The sequence below is a fragment of the Haliotis rubra genome, unplaced genomic scaffold (genome assembly GCF_003918875.1).
Source record: "Haliotis rubra isolate DU_JTF1 unplaced genomic scaffold, ASM391887v1 Scf27, whole genome shotgun sequence".
Lineage (NCBI taxonomy): Eukaryota > Metazoa > Mollusca > Gastropoda > Lepetellida > Haliotidae > Haliotis > Haliotis rubra.
In genome coordinates, this window is record NW_025766780.1 from 2,805,210 (window position 1) to 2,826,751 (window position 21,542).

General features: G+C 41.4%; 1 long non-coding RNA gene across 1 annotated transcript; it reads left to right on the plus strand.

Annotated features, from left to right (window-relative positions):
• The first annotated feature begins 9,752 nt into the window (after nt 1-9,752).
• On the plus strand, nt 9,753-16,044 carry LOC124280587. Its single transcript, XR_006899718.1, has 4 exons — nt 9,753-9,878; nt 11,584-11,671; nt 12,243-12,448; nt 15,971-16,044. It is a non-coding gene; the product is annotated as an uncharacterized LOC124280587 (long non-coding RNA).
• Nucleotides 16,045-21,542: the final 5,498 nt, after the last annotated feature.

Sequence of the window (21,542 nt, forward strand, 5' to 3'; positions counted from 1 at the left end):
CATTCCAGGACTTCGCCGTATCCACCCCAACACAGTTCGACAACGTTTACGTCATCACGGGATCAGACCACGACGTCCCGCCATACGGCCTATCCTGACACAACGTCATCGACAAGCTCGCCGAATGTGGTGCCGAAATCATGTCCGCAGACCCTTGTTTTGGTCGAGAAATGTTGTTTTTACAGATGAGTCCAGGTTTAACATTCCCCATAGTGGTGAACGTCAACGTGCCTATAGACGCGTGGGAGAACGTTATGCACAGGCCTGTGTCCTCGAGAGGAATCGCTTTGGTGGTGGTTCCGTGATGATTTGGGGTGGAATAACAGCACGCCAAAGAACTCCTTTGGTGATTGTTCAGGGCAACGTAACTGGTGTGGGCTACAGGGATCAGATTTTTCGACCTGTGGCAATTCCTTTTCTGCAACGTCATGGCCCTGGGTTAACATTCCAACAGGACAATGTCCGCCCTCATACGGCAAGGGTTGCTATGGATTTCTTGCAACACCACAACGTTGACTTACTGCCTTGGCCTGCAAATTCACCGGATCTCTCCCCGATAGAGCATGTTTGGGACGAGATGGATGGACGTCTACGCCGTCTTCCTCATCCGCCAGATAACGTCCTTGACCTTGCAACAGAACTTGAGAGAATCTGGCGTGACATCCCACAAGCCTTCCTTGCACGTTTGATAGGCTCTATGCGTCGCCTATGCACTGCTGTTCTCAATGCCGATGGTGGACATACCCGTTATTGAGCTTGTGACATGGTCGTTTGACCCCTGTCCCGCTTGTGGACTCGTGACGTCATTCTGATTGACTTTTCAATTGAAATTCTCCCAACTTGTTATGGTCTCATGATCCCTCCATTAAAGTTTATATGTACCTTTGACATTGTTATCGTACTTATCAACTGGGATAATATTTTGACAATGCACAGTTTCTTTATGTGGCTAGTATATAATGGTAGTATTGTGTATCAAGTGACTGTAAAACAGCCCTGTTAACACATCATGTGTGTGTGAAATGTATATATCGTGTATGTGTAAAGTCACCAAGTACATGGTGTACCTTTTGTATCCAGTGTCGGGGTAGGTGTTACACCCGTAAGGCTGTCCCGCCGATCGTGAGGAATCGATCCTGACATGCCGCCTGTGATGTGAACTGACATCTGTGTGTCTGGGGAGAGTGACGTGCCCCGCCAGTAAGGCTGTACCGACTGATCAGCAGGGATCAGAGTGACATGCCGCCGAAGTGTGTAAAGATTTACATGCAGGGGAAGGACCCCTAACCTACCACTACAGAACTGAACTGTTTGAACATCCCACATAACAACATCGACAGTTATTTGTACAGTATACAATACTTATTGATTTGTGCTCCAATCGTCCATGTATATAACGTAATGATATGAATTGCTGTTTGTTTCTTTAAAAAGACATTTGTAGTGTTGTGATATTTTAAGGGTTAATGTGAGTTGTGATGTGAATGTCTGTGAGTATATGTGAATGGTGAGGTATGATGTGTGTACTTGCGTGTGTAGGGGAAAGCGTGTGGGTGTGTTTGGTGATGTGAGAATGAAGTTGGGAATGCAAGTCTCTATGAACTATTGTAACTAAGGTAGATTTAGTTAATAAATTATATTAACTTTTAAATTTGGGTTTGTGTTTACTCTAGTATGTGACAGACTTGTTTGTTCCATTGTCGAGTGATAACATATGCATGACCATATTTGAAAATGGCACCTGCACTGACTTCATTATGCGTGTCACTACGTACAAAAAACTGACGCACAAAGTAAACTGTGAGCTTTTTCTTCAGCTTAGTTGTTTGTTTGTTTTTAATTCTACTTGTTCACGTCGAGCACTGAACAACAATTATCTTTACATTCTTTATATTTGCTCAAAGGATGCCTTGAACTGATAAAAATTCCAGCAGCCTATGCTTGTATTGGCTTGGTGATTTGGTTGAGAGCATGTCGTCGTACCCGATGACATAGATCAGTTCTTTTTACCACCAATTGCTGGATAATGTGGTACAGAATCGATTATTTACACGGAGTGCATATAGTTGAAATATTTACTGCGGCGTTAAACAAACAAATTAATAAATACATTATGATATATGGAAAATTACTTGGCGTGCTGTGTGGTCATTTCTACGTGATGGAAACTTCGAAAGCAGTGATGATAAAACCATGTAGCTTCACAAGGAAACCATTGAAGAATCATAGTGTCATATGCTGCACTGAAAGCTATACAGTACTGAACAGAAATTGTCGATATTTGTGACAAATGTCTATAAAAGTGTTGTGTAATATATACATCCAGTAAATAAGAGTTGCTGTATAATGGCTGAAACCCAGGATGGGAACGTGTCCATAATGGAGGTGCAAGACAGCGCCATCCAGTGAACATGTTCGTAAGAGTGTTGTCGAATAGGAACATCCGGTGAACATGTCCATGAGGGTGTTGTAGAATCGGGACATCCGGTGAACATGTCCATAAGAATGCTGTATAATGGTTGTCCATGCTGTCGTCGTAGTACATATCCTTGACTAATAAGCTTTGTTTAGGTTTCTGCCACGACTGTTCAGAAATTACCAAACGTTGATAGCTTCACGTCTTAACTCCTCTGTCTTCTTCTACAGATTGTACGTGTGGTGTGGTAACAATTTAAGGCCTCTGTTACAACTGTGGATTTTCTGGTCAAACATACAATAAGTTAACGTGGTGTTTTTATACATATCCTTTACAAAATCTACAATACAGAGATACCAATACTAAGGTACCATTTGGGATACAGCATAACTAGCACTTTTTGACTGAAGGCCGGCCAACAACAAACCGATATTCACAGACAGCTTGCATTAATCCTTTCAACAACATATATCAGTTTCAACACATGATTTTGTCACAACAATAGCGAGGCGACTCTTTCAGAGACAAGTAGGCCTAGCAACATCAGTATTCAGCGTTTTAAATGACTTCCCGCTGAAAGTGAGCCACTTTATCTTAAGATATTTCACACTGTTTGATATTGCTCTAGGGATTCGTGTCAACGTTTATGTAACAAATGCCTGTTCATCCATGCCAATCAGCTCATTATTACACAACTCCTAGGATCCCCGTAGTGATGCCAAGTGTGCTCCCTACACCTTAATGATAATACGGGTTTCTTTGTAGAAGACGGTTAAAATGGAGCTGGTTGCTAGACATTGTGGCTAGGTTGATTTCAGACAGCAGACACTTACGCTTAGTGCCATATATCAGGTGCATCTAATGCCAAATCAGAAAACTGGTCTATGTTCCTTATTTGACCTACCTCCCCCGGAGAGGGCATGTAAGTCCCATTTCATTCACAGTACTGTGAATTTAATCGTAGTATATATGTATTTCTAATGTATGGCTAAATTGCGCAACAATCACCAACATCTGAAGGAATGATGTAAATCCTGCTAGGGTCCATGTAAGCAGCAAAGGTACTGTAAGCCCCATGGTCCCTAGTATGGTGATCAACCTTCAGTTGCTGGTGATCTCCAGCCCGTTTTATATTGTATTGTCTCTAAAAGTTTGTCGAATTTTACAGTTACATGCTAGTTTTAATTCTCTGTCTGTGATATTGTAGTTATTTTGCTGCCCTTCTTTTCCTGTTTTTTACAATTTAATTGTGTTTATTATGAGTTTATAACTTTTGAAGTAACGATATGGCTGAAATGTTGCCAATGTGACTATAAATTTGAACTCACTCACTCATTATTTGACTTACCGGCAGGTATGTGTTCAATTTTCACCTATAGTATTGTGAACACCTGTTTGTTTCATCAGTATATGTTGCATGCAGTGCTCAGTACCCGTTTAGATATCACTGAAACAACAGCATTGTCCATTCACCTGTTATTGATTGAGTTACCCTTGAACAATTGGCAAAATAATGTTTGTATTATTGTATTAACACCATCAACTTGCTCACGACCAAGTACCATTGATTTGGCCCGGGGAGCTGGAAACTTTTTAAAAACGAAAATAATATGTATTTTTCTTATTTCTTCTTCTTCTTTTCATTTATTTTCTCTCTTTAATGTAGGATATGCCGTCCATTCGATTTATCGTTAACAAGTACGCATTGTGCTCTGTAATGAACAATCTGTCAGTTATTGGCCGCCACCGAGAAAGTGTCCCACCTGTTAATAGCGCTGAATTCCACGCCGCACGGCCATGTTCTAAGAAACGTGAGCATGAAACGTGACACTTGCAAGTGACCAAGTACCTTTGTTGTGTACTGAAGAGATGGAAATTATATGTATTTTTCCTTTTCTTGTTTCTTTTAATTGTCTCTCTTTTATCGAGGATATGATTTCAATCGTTAACAAGGATGCATTGTGTTCTGTAATGAACAATCTGTCACCGAAGAAGTATCCCACTTGTTAATGAATATAATAATAGAAATAAGGCCACTTATATAGCGCTAAATTCCATGCCGCACGGGCGTGCTCTAAGCGCATGCAACATGATGGACATTATTATCCCGGATAACACAAACAGCCTGTGAGGCGCTAGCAGGTTAATAGTCATATGACTTATCCCACCGGGTACCCATTTTCTAAATGTGAGAGAACATGTGGCACGGCAGAAGTCCTAGAAATTATCGGGGGTCAAGCTGTCATCCTATGTCACCCATCCAAGGACTCTCCGTAACCATTGCTCATTAACTTCAACTGATTCGTGAAATGGGCTCTGTGCACAAGGCCACTCAACACCACTTTTAATATGTCAGTTAGGTGTCCATTCCATAAATTCATCAACCGATTATGGCTGTCTAGTTGACATGGCACATGTGGACGACTTAAGCGTCATTAGACTTTCCGTCCTGCAGGTAACCCGTGAAGGTCCGGGTTAGAATGTACCTTAGAATGTACCTTCAGTAACCCATGCTTGTCGTAAGAGGCGACTAACGGGATCGGGTGATCAGGTTCGCTGGCTTGGTTGGCACATGTCATCGGTTCCCAATTGCGCAGAACGATGTTCATGATGTTGATCACTGGATTGTCTGGTCCAGACTCGATTATTTACAGACCGCCGCCATATAGCTGAAATATTGCTGAGTGCGGCGTAAGCCTCAACTCACTCACTCCTGCAGGTCACGTCTCAAAAAGGATAGATAAACAGTAAAATGTCGGGAAACTTCGTTTTCCGCCAATCCTACTGTCATCATACCATACGTGGACATTGACTTATATTTAAGTTTCGGCATTGCCTAAACAATAATGCTTTTATGAACACTTGATAGCTCTTCAATATGTGTGTGCTGTTCACATTGAAACACCAGTGTTATGATTCCACACGAACATAAAACATGCGTCCTGCATGAACGGTTAATTCTCATTGTGCCGGCACCTGTTGGGGATTATATGACATGGTCGGCACATGCGATTATTGTTTACTGGGGGTCGTCTCAAAAGTGATTAAACCTGGATTAATCCGTGAGTTAGCTGGAGTCAGATGCAATACATAATAATCCCAAGACTAGTGTTCAATCACAAATATGATAACAATGATTGTGTTTATCAACATGACTAATTAGTTTCATGTCAACTATATATTAAAATCTAAAATGCACTTAATACACATTCCAAAAGGCGAATACTTTGGCCGGTGTTCTGTTCATTCCGAATACACCAGGAGGATGTATTCTGTTTTATTTAGGGTTACAAGTACCGAATTAAGAAAATGTAAACAAATACAAACATTCACTGGAAATGCTGCAAACAACAGCAAACACCTCCAACAAACAAATTCGTAAATGTAATTAAAATCTTAATGTAAATTTTAATGTAACTTGGGATTATATACTGTTTTTGTCAAGTTATCATAAAGAATTTCCTTCTCAACGTTGACAGTCAGATTTGCTCATGCTGTTTGGTCCAGAGTCGATTATTTACAGACAGTCGTGATATAGCTGGCATATTGCTGGGTGTGCTGTTAAACAGCAAACAATTGAACACAACATATTGCTTCACGGTAATGGAAAAAAACAGCCCTTCCATTTACATTGGAACACGTTCTTGATGGAAATCAATGGCGACTTGGGTTGGTTTGTGACGGACGTTGATTTGTGCTGTCTTCTTGTTTCAGAATGTCTTGTCTAGAACAAGGGCATGAATCAAAGAAAACATCTTGTCGGCGAATGTGTGGTTTTGTATAGTTTGCAGATTAGATCAGGGTAGATCTATAAAAAATAGAAGGTGCCATCACAGAAGTAATTTGCACTGGCAGCAAAGGTTCGTAGATTAGGCAAATATGCAGGCCAGATTTAGAAGTGAACCGTCTGTTAACCTTTTCAGTCGACGTGCTTCACTTATGAGACATTGTGACATAGATGATGTGTGGGTGAACGCCTTGGATGACGCTGACCTACATAATCCAGCTTTGTTGAGGTTTGCAGACTACGTCACTGAACGGGTTGAAGATGAAGGAAGAGACGTTCGTTCTGGAACCATTATGACACCAAAGGCTATAAAACTTAAAAGCGAAGGAAACATATTTTTTCTAATCTGATTTTGAACAGTGAGATAACTGGAAATGATATTAATTCGACGAAAAGGAATACATCGCCTGGTCAGGAAAGGCCGATCGCAGAATTATTTATACATGGCACTGATGTGCATATACCACTGCTGTTAAATTGATTTAAAAACTTGAAGATATTTGACTCTAAATGTAGCACCGGAGGCAGGCTTCAGACATGATTATTCAACAATAGATAATCAATAATGTATTTGTATTAAACTCTGTTATTGGAAAACACGGTTGGAAGAAAAAGGGTCGGATGTTCACAGAATGTAGGATGTAGGATTTATTGTATTTGAAAAAGCGTTTGATAAAGTGAGATGTCCAGGCTGCCGACTCTTTAGAACCATATAGGTGATGGGATATGGTAGCCAAAATCATTCAAAATCTGTACTCAAATGTCACTGAGCATATCATACACAGTGTCAACTACGCAGGAATTACGCGTCCTGTAAAGCCCTGTGTTAGAGCACATTATTACAATTACAACAAAACTACTTTCTTTTGAAGGACGTTTAGTAAAAGACGACAATATGAAACATTTTTACAGAAAATGGAATGGTCTAGATGATGTCTTTTAATTTAGGTTTTAATCTTTCACATTCTCTGTATTACTGTGTTGAATTTCAGTTGTTTAATCCATATTCCCAATACGATATACATTATACTTTCTTCTTTTCATATGTAGTTTGTACTATCTTGACCCACTTATGTATCATGTTCACTTGTTTCCAGGTAAAGTGATTAAAACTATAAACAGCTGATATCTTAACGTCTTCATATCAGTTTATCAGTTTATGCTTTATATATAAAGAATATTGGTCCTTTTGTACCTAAAGTGGCTTATCTGTAGGAACACATGGAAGTGTGATATCACTTAAACAACATTATTGTCCATTTACGTTATTGAGTGGGTGACCCCTGAACAATAGGCAAATAATATTTGTATTATGTTAACACTATCAACTTGCTAACGGCCAAGTCGCCATGACGGAAATGGCGTGTCCCAAAGGCTGGAAATGTTTTCAATGCACTAATAATATGTATATTTCTTCTTTGTTTCTGTAATTTGCTCTCGTTTATGTTGGATATTATTTCAATCGACGTCGTCTTGGTAACGTTCGCAATCCATTTATGGTTAACAAGTATGCTTTGTGTTCTGTAATGCACAACCTGTCACTTTTTGGTTTTTTAATTTAAATTTTATTTCTGAATCCCTGTTACACTCAAAACAAAGCAACCAGGGGACAGATCAGTCTGAAGATATACAGTAATGTAATGGGATACAGGTGGAATTTTTTACGAAACAAGACAATCCTTCACTCACCATTCACACAAGTACAAGATTAGTTTTAATTATCAAACATATTAATAATATAATTAATTCAGTCGTCTTTGAATAAGCCATGATATAAGAGCATATCATGTACCTGTCACTTATTGGAGTGTGTTGACTAGACTTAGGATTTTATATTCTATCCTGGCTCTGACAGGCAACTGATGTAAAGTTTAAAATACAGGAATACACAAGTACAGGAAAAACGTTTAATAAAAAGTGACCCCTCTTTACTAAGAAAGTGTAATCCCAAATATAACATATGTTACGTTTGACCACTTTCTAAATGGCATTGTGTAATCATAGCTTTCGGTCGTGGGAGCTGTGCCAATTTACACTTATCAGAATGGCACACAAAGTCCGCAGTGTAGAAGTACTACCAGTTGTCCGATTTTCATTTTTGTGGAAGTCGCGTTGGCTGAGCGGGCTAGGCGGCTGACTTTGTGTGCTGGCGATTAGATGTCTGACTCTGAGGGTGTGGGTTCGAATCCCGGATGGGACTCCACCCAACAAAAGTACTAGAATCTGTACTTTACTAAGAAAGTGTAATCCCAAATATAACATATGTTACGAGTAAACAACACATGTTCCATGCCATACCTGGCAATAGAGCTGTATCTTCGGGATCACTTCTATAACGTCTACGCGCCTATGGCATCCGTGTAAAATTCTCAAACCCGACAGTCAATTCTGAAGCCACAACATCTACGTGGACATCTCTAATGGAGCAGACAACATGTGCGATAGGGAGCAGGTGAGTGGAGAAGAGTTCTGTTCACCCATGAGTCACGTTTCCTTCCTCACTGAGCTGTTGGCAGGACACGTGTCTGCAGGCGTATGGTTAAACGTTACATCGGGCCTTGTGTTCTGGAAGGGTTCAGGTGATCCCAGTGTTTTACCTAGCTGTCACCATACCCCTGTGCATGGACCGTTGATCGTTACCGCTGTTTTGTCTGCCATTATTCGATTATTTGAAGGTGGTAAATACATCTGGTAAGAGGCCGAACGCGTCACAGTATTAGACTGTCGGTGAAAAATAGATGTTTGTTGTTGCACTTCTTATCGCCATGCATTAATAAATCAATACCCAGGTAATCAGAAGAGACAGCGAATGCTAAGCCGTGTTGCTTACGTGAAAAGTGGGCGTTTGTGTCTTATCACGTGGTTCATATATTGCAAGTCACGTGGAGCAATGTATCGCCAGGATGCAAATGAGAGAATTTCAACTGATGTTCACGGAATGTCACAGCCTTCATGAAATAGCAAACGTGTACCAGTGTTAGCAACATAGTGACACGCCCGTTTTCAAGTGACACTCGCCTTGCAGGACATGAGGATTTTCATCTTCTTTCTACATTCCACGCTAACCAAACCGTAACTTCTTTCCATCACTGATAGAGGTATTTTTATCTAATTCTCAGGAGACTTAGATAGTATCAAGACGCTGAAAGTCAACTATTCAGGGAGAGGTTATTCAAGTAACACGCAAAGTGACGGTTGCATTGCTGGACATAAGGTGTTTCATCTTTATTCTAACTAACCAAACCGTAACGATGAGCATGAGAAATAGATGTCTTTTGTTGTAATTCTCAGGAGACGAAGATACATTATCAAGACGCTGGAAGTCAACTGTACACTGTAGGAGAAGACATGCATTGTGACACAGCAAGGAAGATGGACCTCGCAGTTCTGTGCTTGGCTGTCCTAGGTATGAAGTACCCTGTAACATGTAGCACCTGCTTTGACATGGATTCCTCACTGGAGCAAGATATCGCCATGACGGGTTATATATTTGACTTCATGCAGCCTTCCACTGTATATGGCTGTTCTTCAGAGTGTCTCAGATCTTCAACCTGCAAGTCATTTAACTTCGATCTGGTGACACGATCCTGCCAACTCAACAGCAACAACAGCTACCACACCAACGTCGTCTCTTTACAAGACTATGTCTTCAGTGACATTGACTTGTGGCCTTCTGTGAGTTCAATAGATCTATGTTTTTGTATAATTTGACCTTCAAGGTGCGATTGAAATAACATGTCATACAGTAAGTGTTAAGGTGCAGGTACCGTGTGCCATCATCTACTAATCATTGTTATGACCTCTACTCAAGGTTAGTACAGGGGGTGCTATTGGTGTGTACACGTAAATGGGTGCTATTTAATATACACACCTTAATACATCCATCATAAACTATTCGAAAACATACATTCTTTATCTCACCTAAAAAGGCAATCATTCTTATAGGAACTGTTGATGTGAATCGAAAACAGGAATAGGTATGGGCTCTTGAAGCCAGCACTACCAAACCCTGAAACATATTTATGTTATTGGAAGTGACATTTTCAATGAAGATTCAAGAACGTAAACAGGAACAGATATAGGGTTCTTAGAGAAACAGTGCCATTCCATGACACAACCACCATTTTATGTGGAAAACACTGTACACAAAAGGAAAAGGCTAGGTGATATAGATAGCAGGGGCATTAAAGATATACGATCCAGTGAACGATTTTGACTTTATCATGAGCATGCATTTTTCAATGACTATAAACTAGTTTCACGTTCGCGAAAAGGTGTGTTTTGTGCCTATCGCTGGTGTAGAGTGGAAACGAGGAATGGCTGTGATACGCCCGCGCGGATGGTGGGGTAGCCTAGTGGGTAAAGTGTTCGCTCGTCACGCCCATTCCTCACATGGGCACAATGTGTGAAGCCCATTTCTGGTGTCTCCCGCCGTGATATTGTTGGAATATTGCTAAAAGCAGCGTAAACCTAAACTCACTCACTGTTATACACGTGCAATCTTAGCTTGCTGAGGTGATAATTGTTGTGGCATAATTGTGGTGGTGCTATCTAAATTCTGATGCTAAATGTCAAGTTATACCCATTTGAATACACACTGGAGATCTGTCTGCAATATGTTTTACAGCATGAAAATCAAATTCAGATTTCACAAACGACAGTATTTCAAACAATAGCTGTATATCATTGAGCGAGGAACACTTTTGCATGGATAGACAGCTTCATTGCAATAGATGCGACGTTTCGGTATACATCCTAACACCGTTGTCAAGGAAATGATGTACCGCGTAAACGATAATCAGGATGGTGTTCCTCTTCATCATATCAGCATCTAGAAGCCACTTAAACAAGGTATTATTGAGCGCATTACTAAAAATCTAGGTTTCTACCCTTCGTAACTTTAGCTATTAATCCGAAATACAATTTGTACTGTGTTGTCACGTAGACCAAACGGTATTGTATGAAATACCCTCGAGACAAAGGGAAGTGAACCTTGTCAATTTGGAGCACGGTTTCCTAGTCATTCCTGTTAACATGGTATGTGGTGGGCGGGAGATGTATTTTGTGTGGAAACTAGATATTTTTAGCTACAGCTGAACAACTTTATTCTTTGTTGATAAAAACATGAACCTAAATGTATTTGTGAAAAGGGAAACGCCTTGCAACGATGTTTCTGTGACTTTAACCTTTCTTTCGTGACATTCTGATGCACAGTTAATTTTGCCAGGATATTGAGAACAAGTCATGTTTTAATGTACTTTCAGCAACAAAGCTCCCACCACCCATCCCCAAATGTAAAGTGGTCGGTCCGTTAGCTGTTTAGGTTTTATACTTACTTGTCATCGATTGTTAATGTGATATCTTGATCATGTTTATACAGACTCTCTCTGGTCCATGTGCACAGCTCCAGTGTCAGCCTGGATACCGATGTAAAGTAAACAGACTGGACCGTCCAGCTTGTCATCCAGGTTAGTTCGCCACAGTATGAAGAAACACAATGCACAGGTGGCACAGATGACATTGCTGAGAAATAATATTTGACAGGATGATCACAAATATTAGACGATTTCCTTGTTGCTTAATGCGCACACGGTAATATTCCAGATGTGTGACGATACTTTGTAAGGAATCAGCGACTGAACATCGATCTGTGCCATAGGTATATGATGACATGTACCAACCTGTCTGTGGGTCTGACCTCCCGATCCACTAAGCATTCTGTAACGACCAGCATAGCGGCTTCTTACGTGGCTCAAGACCGATTCTAACCCGGATCTTCGCAGGCATTATGAATAAGAATAAATTAATTATATGTAAAAAATAATTATTCGGAGTACTGATATATTATCGCTGCATTATCTTAATCAACCAAGAATAGTTATGGCACTGTCATTGATATAACGCCACATGCTAACCATACGTCCTATCCTTGATGACATAATTATTTCATTTTCCATGGCAGTCAAAAAGGCCTTATATAACATAACAGTATGTCAAGCTGTATGTTGTGCAACAATTAGAGTCCTCCTTTCAATGCAGAATTCCCAGGTTGTGGCTCTCCGCCTCCATTGATACCAAACAGCGAAGTGGTGTATGATGGCCACTACATAGGAGCCGAGGCTAAGTACACCTGCGCAGACGACTTCCTGTCGTGTCACAAGAACACCACAAGCGTGTGCCAGTCATCGACGGGCAGGTGGGAGGAGCTGACCGACCTCTGTGGACGTTTCAGATTCCAAAACCAGGTGCGCAATATAATGTTTCAACAACGATATGAACCTTATACTTACTTACCCCATCGTATAAGTATAACACGATATGGGTCTGAGCCGATAATGCCCATTGTAAACAGATTTCATGGAAAAAAATTGATATATTTTCTTGGTTTCCTTAGTTGTTAACTTTGTGTCGTGATGTGATATGTTTTCTTGACACACTACCGAGTAAACATACCCAATATAATTATAGGAAAATTATTTTGTTTTGAACAGTGACATCATTACCTTTTCCCCAAACTGTACAAAAAAACTCTAAATACATCAATATATAAAGCAACATTACAGTTTGTGTTCAGTAAAAACATGCTGCTGTATGATGTACTTCTCATTAAGATACGAAAACTCTACATGGACAGAAAAAAAACACATACGGTGTTCGTTTGTGTTTTAACCCAGTGCAGTTTCCTCGTAAAATGTCAGAATGTATGAGAATCTCTTAGGCCGGGACTGTGTGAGAGATGTTGACCAGGTAGATCCACTACCCCATTTCGCAAGCCGGGTCGAGATCTTGACTCAATCGACTATGAATCTATCTACGTGGAGCTCATATTAGGGACATGTTGGGAACTTTACATACCACCACAGGTCCTGACACAACGACAAACTTCGCCGATTGTTTTGTACATATGTTTTTGTACAACATGTTCTTCTCAAGGATGTACCGGCAGTCTGCAGCATCAGTGTGAGACCTTCATGTATGGATATTTCCCGTCTTGTCCGGTCCGCAGCCGTCCTAGCCAAGTTCTCACTGAGTCTACCCGCACTGAGATGCCTGTATGACCATGTAGTTTGTCTGAAGTTCAGCTAATCAGCCTGTCCAACCATGGCTGCTGCTGCTGAGAGATTGAAAGTGTTACAGAATTGAGCACGAAAAAATTCAGATGATTCAGAAAATGACCCTGTCATTGCCCAAGTTAGAGGGAAGAGACAAACGTTGGAGAAGACACTTGATATGGCCGTGTTACAGTGGAGGGTTAAGCTGGAGCCCTATGTCTGAACTACGTCCGGAAGACGCTCCATTCTTTGTCACCTTCCAGAGAGAACACCACCAGAGATGTATGATGAGCACCTTGCCAGAGTTGGCCCAAGAATAACCAAGAACGATACAATTACTACTGGAAGAAAGTAACCGTGCCGTCACACGCCCTTGAAAAGATGTGGTGTCAAAAGTCAGCTCACAAACTCAGTATCGGGTGTGTCCACCATTGGCATTGACGCAGGCTAGGCAACGAAGATGCATAGACGACACAAAGCGATTGAAGAAATCTTGGGGAATGTCGTTCCATGTCTGAGCCAAAGTTTTTCCCAATTCAGATAACGTCAATGGCTGATTCTGGTCTTGACGTAACGTCGGTCCATTTCATCCCAAGCGTGCTTGACAGGGGACAGGTCCGAGGAAACAGCTGGCCAGGGATGACCGGAATGTTCTGCCGTCTCAAGACATCTGTCACAACACGAGCAGCATGTGGACGGGCATTAACATGCTGAAGCATGAGGTTCCGTCTCTGTCCTTGGAATGAATGGCTGCAGATCCCATCCCTGTATCGAAGACCTGTTAGATTGTCAATGTCAATGACAAGATGTGACCGACCATGAGATTCGATGCCTCCCTATACCCTCATAACAATGTCCGCCACCAAACTATCGATGATGAACAACGCATGCGCCAGCATACAGTGTCACCTCGCTGTCAGTACAGCACTGCTCTGCCATCTGAGGTGTCCTGATAAAATCTCGTCTCGTCAGTGAACAAAACATCATCCCAATCTTGTCTCCTGCACCGTAGGTGCTGTTTGCACCAGGGAAGGCGTGCCTGTGGATGACGTTGGAGCAGAATTGGACGGATGTTGTGTTCCCTTACAGTTGGTTCTGTACATTCCTGGAACTGATATGACGTAAGCCAGGAATGGCCCGAGCTGTCAAACTGGCAGTGTGAAATCGATTCCTTAGATGGGTCAACCGAATGTGGTTGTCTTGCTGACGTGACGCCATGTCCGCAGCAAATTAAATTAAGTGTGAACTTCAGGTGTCAAAAGCATGCAAAAGTGAGTAGTTCAGTGTGCACAAAGCGCACGTGCCACGCGTGATACGTGACACTATGTTTAATTTCAAACGTTTTGTTTTTATTTTTATGGGATTTATTTAGTTCGAATAGTTTAGCAAGTCTCTGGAATCTGGAGTGGAGATGGCTGTCACTCTGCGCCACCTAGCATTTGAAGATGAGAATACAAGTTTGAAGGTTGGCTTCAGCGTTCACAAATGCATCTCCATATGAGAAGTCAGCCTGGCAGTCACACATGAGTATGTTGAGGAGGTCATAAGTTGTCCAGTGATCCCTGACGAATGTTCGTATATGGTGCATCTGGTAGAGTGTGGAGTCCTTGATGGTAAACACGCTGCTTGTGTGGGGGCAGTGGTTCCACCTATGACAACTAGAAAAGATTCTATTCCACTGTCTTAACTGCAATTGTCAATTCTGACTACAAACTCATCTATGTAAATGATGGAGGCGATAGGTGTAGGTCTGATTTCATATCCACAACATTTCAGAATTAAAGGAAAGATGACAGCATTGGTTTTCCTGAACCAGAACCCGTTCAAATGACAAAACGTGATATACTCCATCCTTGGAGACGATCCTTTTGCTCTTAGGACCTGGTTGATGTAGCCACACACGTGACATAAGGGAGCATCGACGGCTGCAGACTGTCCAAGGGAAATGCTTTTGTCCCTTTGCCAACCGTTTCTCCTGACACTGCAGATCCTCTTGACAAGCAAGTCGCATGTGTCATGTGATACAATCAGAATCCCCATTTAGGCGCACATCTTCAAATGTGGTATCCTGGCCTTCAGAATATTGGGCAAATTGAAATACTTTTCACTTGATTTAAAACTATTTGGAATTGACGTTGATGTTCTCGCTATTTCCCTGCCGATATTGTTAAAGCTTGTGCTTCAGGGATAGTCTACTTGTGAGCATGTAGACCGTGGGACTAAGAAGAGTGGTATGGACGGGAAAGACGTTCTGTAAAAGGCATGGTCGTACGAGTACTGTTAAAGAACATCGCTGTGATTGAATTATCAACTAAGAACGCACACAGAACGAGACGAGCATGTGGTCTGCTCTACGGGATTTGCATTATGTTGATCACATATTCAAGTGACATTTGCAAAACCTGTTTTGGAAGTTAACAACGTGCACAGATGTAATTAATAAGTCGTGACTGTGTGACGATGATGTTTTTGGCTTCCCCTGGAGCGTTCATATGTTGGGTTTATGGCGTTGTCTATACAGCCATATATAGGCCGGAACAAATGCCCATGCTCGTCAGTATTAGACTTCCGTGACATGTTGCTTCCCACATGAAACTGACACGCTATAATAAATTTCAAAACTGATTAGTCATGGCGAGTCAACTCAGGCAATCCACACATTCACTCACTCACCTTGCTGCATTTGATTCAAGATTATTTTATATTATCCTTCAGGGAGTGGTACATTTCCCCTGTGGCCAAACAAGTCACTTCACTGCGACTATCAAAGGAATGCTCACGGGTGAGAGGAATTGCGGGTGTATTAATATCAACATCATGTGGTGAGACATTCAGCATTAACGTATCAGTGATACTTGGTATATCTTACATTGACATTCCAATACTTGGTCATTATATCCTTCTTATAGAGGCATTAGGAGACTTCAAGTTCTTGCTGAAACACCGCCTAGAGGACTTTACAAAGTTACGCCCCTTAGTCGTACTTAGATCCGCTGGTCGTGTTGTTTTCCCGATTCTCCTACACGGTAAAGGAAAGAGATGCTTCATCAATCTTTTGGCCTGTACTTTCAAGTGTAAAGCCCAGATGTCCCATGATTCTCATATTTTGTGGCTTCAACAAGACGAAAGCGGTTACATTGATTGACAAGTTAGTTGTTTACTAATATAATTATAACTATTCATTTATTATCATTATTATTAATAATAAGCAGTGATAGAAATGTTGTAGTGTCAGGTAAACTGCAAGGTCGACTGCAGTCGTGTTAAATGGTAGGTTGATTATAACTGCTGGTGTATCGAAGAGCACGTTTGTCTTGCGGGATGAATGGAAAATGACTCATTACATTTCATTGTGCTTGTTGGAATACCTTTCAATTGATTATTTATAAGAAATCCATCCAGGATGTAACTATCTTCATTTTACCGACTTTATTAGCAATTAATTTGTTCCACAAAAATTCCCGATGGTTTATTTCAAAATGCAGATAATCATTCTTGTTATTTCAGAATGGAGATATCAGTTCGATCCGATGGAGGCACAAATGCTACATTCCATGTGAGCTTTAAAGTCGACACAAACTCAATCTCTTACAGTACACTTTTCGGGAAATGGGGCACTGCATTGAATGTGTCACATATGACTGTTACGGCCAACACGGAATTTAACATTAAAGTCCAACTCAAGGAAAGGGTTTACACGGTAGGTGGACTCATGTATGAATCCGGCTTAGACTGACACTTAACGGCCTGTCGTAAATTCCATCGGGTCACCAACCATTGTTGACTGCGTCGCTTTGGGTTTTGCTCATAGTATTAACCACTACTTCGCCTGGTCCGGTTTCGGTTCTTTAGTTATTGTTGGATTATTATAAAACCATCACTAAGCCCTGCAACAGTTTTAACTTTGAGTAAAAATACATCGATTCGATAACGACTGGAAGAAATTAATTTCCAAACTCATGAATGCTACCATGAATTGTACAAGAGGCGAAGCCAAATTCATTAATTAATGAACATTTCAAAACTCATCAACAATATTGTATCCTACGAAAATCTTCTTTAATTGTAATTTTTTAGATCAAATCATATCTAATGTATTACTTACACCAATGTAGAAGTATCCTAAGTTAAATAAATATAGGATATGATATCGCTAACCTAACGACGTTTTCAAGTGAACATCAAACATACGATAAAACCAGCTGTGAGACATACTTTCATATGCTACGCAGTTTAATATTTCAACATCGCATCATCGTGGCCCCAGGCTCGGCTTGCATTAGTAGTTCCAACACTCATCCAAACTTTGATCCCCGGGTGGAATATTTCTTTCATAAAGTAACTATACACAATCTATCACAATACAGATATATTTTACAAAGTACTAAACAGAAAAATTGTGATAATAACAGTTAACAGACAAATGTCACTCATGCTGTTGTTGATGCTCTTTAAACCTTTTCTCTTCAGATGGAGATAGATGGTGTTGCTTTCCCGCCTTTCCCGGAGAGACAGGCCAACAGTCAACCTGAACGTATAATCATACGCAGCGACGTCCAGGTGGGCACTGTTGTCGTTCAAATATGATGCTGCAATGACGTCCTTCCAAAGGGCATTGCCTCGTGTATGCGATGTCATCTCGTACAGAATGCCTCATCTATTACACTACCGAGGGACGATACCCTGAAAGCGTGACGTTATATACGTCAATCAGTTCAAGGCTACGAGTGATGTTCAGGGTCGATCGAACAGCAGCAATTTGATAACTCACACGCTTTTTGATAAACACGCATTGTGATGACCTAATTGTTCCATTGTCGAGTGATAACACATGCATGACCATATTTGAAAATGGCACCTGCACAGTGTAGAATAGCGGCATCCGGTGAACATGTCCATAACAGTGCTGTAGAATAGCGGCATCCGGTGAACATGTCCATAACAGTGCTGTAGAATAGCGGCATAGTCCATAACAGTGCTGCATCCGGTGAACATGTCCATAACAGTGCTGTAGAATAGCGGCATCCGGTGAACATGTCCATAACAGTGCTGTAGAATAGCGGCATCCGGTGAACATGTCCATAACAGTGCTGTAGAATAGCGGCATCCGGTGAACATGTCCATAACAGTGCTGTAGAATAGCGGCATCCGGTGAACATGTCCATAACAGTGCTGTAGAATAGCGGCATCCGGTGAACATGTCCATAACAGTGCTGTAGAATAGCGGCATCCGGTGAACATGTCCATAACAGTGCTGTAGAATAGCGGCATCCGGTGAACATGTCCATAACAGTGCTGCAGTAGAATAGCGGCATCCGGTGAAACATGTCCATAACAGTGCTGTAGAATAGCGGCATCCGGTGAACATGTCCATAACAGTGCTGTAGAATAGCGGCATCCGGTGAACATGTCCATAACAGTGCTGTAGAATAGCGGCATCCGGTGAACATGTCCATAACAGTGCTGTAGAATAGCGGCATCCGGTGAACATGTCCATAACAGTGCTGTAGAATAGCGGCATCCGGTGAACATGTCCATAACAGTGCTGTAGAATAGCGGCATCCGGTGAACATGTCCATAACAGTGCTGTAGAATAGCGGCATCCGGTGAACATGTCCATAACAGTGCTGTAGAATAGCGGCATCCGGTGAACATGTCCATAACAGTGCTGTAGAATAGCGGCATCCGGTGAACATGTCCATAACATCCGGTGCTGTAGAATAGCATCTGGCATCCGGTGAACATGTCCATAACATGTCAGTGCTGTAGAATAGCGGCATCCGGTGAACATGTCCATAACAGTGCTGTAGAATAGCGGCATCCGGTGAACATGTCCATAACAGTGCTGTAGAATAGCGGCATCCGGTGAACATGTCCATAACAGTGCTGTAGAATAGCGGCATCCGGTGAACATGTCCATAACAGTGCTGTAGAATAGCGGCATCCGGTGAACATGTCCATAACAGTGCTGTAGAATAGCGGCATCCGGTGAACATGTCCATAACACTGCTGTAGAATAGCGGCATCCGGTGAACATGTCCATAACAGTGCTGTAGAATAGCGGCATCCGGTGAACATGTCCATAACAGTGCTGTAGAATAGCGGCATCCGGTGAACATGTCCATAACAGTGCTGTAGAATAGCGGCATCCGGTGAACATGTCCATAACAGTGCTGTAGAATAGCGGCATCCGGTGAACATGTCCATAACAGTGCTGTAGAATAGCGGCATCCGGTGAACATGTCCATAACAGTGCTGTAGAATAGCGGCATCCGGTGAACATGTCCATAACAGTGCTGTAGAATAGCGGCATCCGGTGAACATGTCCATAACACTGCTGTAGAATAGCGGCATCCGGTGAACATGTCCATAACAGTGCTGTAGAATAGCGGCATCCGGTGAACATGTCCATAACAGTGCTGTAGAATAGCGGCATCCGGCATCCGGTGAACATGTCCATAACAGTGCTGTAGAATAGCGGCATCCGGTGAACATGTCCATAACAGTGCTGTAGAAATAGCGGCATCCGGTGAACATGTCCATAACAGTGCTGTAGAATAGCGGCATCCGGTGAACATGTCCATAACAGTGCTGTAGAATAGCGGCATCCGGTGAACATGTCCATAACAGTGCTGTAGAATAGCGGCATCCGGTGAACATGAAGTAAGTGGCTATATTGACACCAGTGAGTCTAAACTTTTGAAGGGAAGTATATAACAGTTCATACTCTGAGTACGAAATGGGAGCTGTACACCACGATTTAATATTTATTAGCCTGCTCTGTCTTTCAGAGGCAAGAGAAGTAGGCATCAGTATTCAATATTTTAAACGGCTTTTCCCTAAAGGTGGGCCACTTTATCGTAAGGTATTCCTTAAGTTTGATATTGGTCTTGGGACTCGTGTCAACGTTTATTTACCAAATGTGTGTTCTTCCATGCCAATCAGCTCATAATTACACAACACCTAGGATCCCCCGTAGTGATGCCAAGTGTGCTCCCTACACCTTAATGATAATACGGGTTTCTTTGTAGAAGACGGTTAAAATGGAGCTGGTTGCTAGACATTGTGGCTAGGTTGATTTCAATCAGCAGACACTTACGCTTAGTGCCATATATCAGGTGCATCTAATGCCAAAACAGAAAACTGGTCTATGTTCCTTTATTTGACTTACCTCGCTAGGGTCCATGTAAGCAGCAAAGGTACTGTAAGCTCCATGGTCCCTAGTATGGTGATCAACCTTCAGTTGCTGGTGATCTCCAGCCCGTTTTATATTGTATTGTCTCTAAAAGTTTGTCGAATTTTACAGTTACATGCTAGCTTTAATTCTCTGTCTGTGATATTGTAGTTATTTTGCTGCCCTTCTTTTTTTTTTACAATTTAATTGTGTTTATTATGAGTTTATAACAGTATATTGTGACTATAAATTTGAACACCTGTTTACCGGCAGGTATGTGTTCAATTTTCATCAGTATATGTTGCATGCAGTGCTCAGTACCCGTTTAGATATCACTAAAACAACATTATTGTCCATTTACGTGTTATTGATTGAGTTACCCTTGAACAATTGGCAAAATAATGTTTGTATTATTGTATTAACACCATCAACTTGCTAACGACCAAGTACCATTGATTTGGTCCGGGGAGCTGGAAACTTTTTAAAAACGAAAATAATATGTATTTTTCTTATTTTTTCTTCTTGTTTTCTTTCATTTTCTCTCTTTAATGTTGGATACGATTTCGATCAATGCCGTCCATTCGATTTCTCGTTAACAAGTATGCATTGTGCTCTGTAATGAACAATCTGTCACTAATTGGCCGTCACCGACAAAGTGTCCCACCTGTTAATAGCGCTGAATTCCACGCCGCACGGCCATGTTCTAAGAAACGTGAGCATGAAACGTGACACTTGCAAGTGACCAAGTACCTTTGTTGTGTACTGAAGAGATGGAAATTTTGTAAAAAGAAATGATATGTATTTTTCCTCTTTTTTCTTCTTGTTTCCTTTAATTGTCTCTCTTTTATCGAAGATATGATTTCGATTCCCCACATGGGCACAATGTGTGAAGCCCATTTCTGGAGTCCCCCGCTGTGATATTGCTGGATTATTACTAAAAGCGGCGTAAAACTAAACTCAGTCAGTCAGTCAGTCGAGTTGCTAACGACCAAATCACCATGACAGAAAGTACCTCTGGTGTGTCCGATGAGCTGGAAGCCTTTTGAAAAGAAAATAGCATGTTTTGTTTTCTTCTTTTTCCTTTTCGTTTCTCCCTTTTATCTATGATATTAT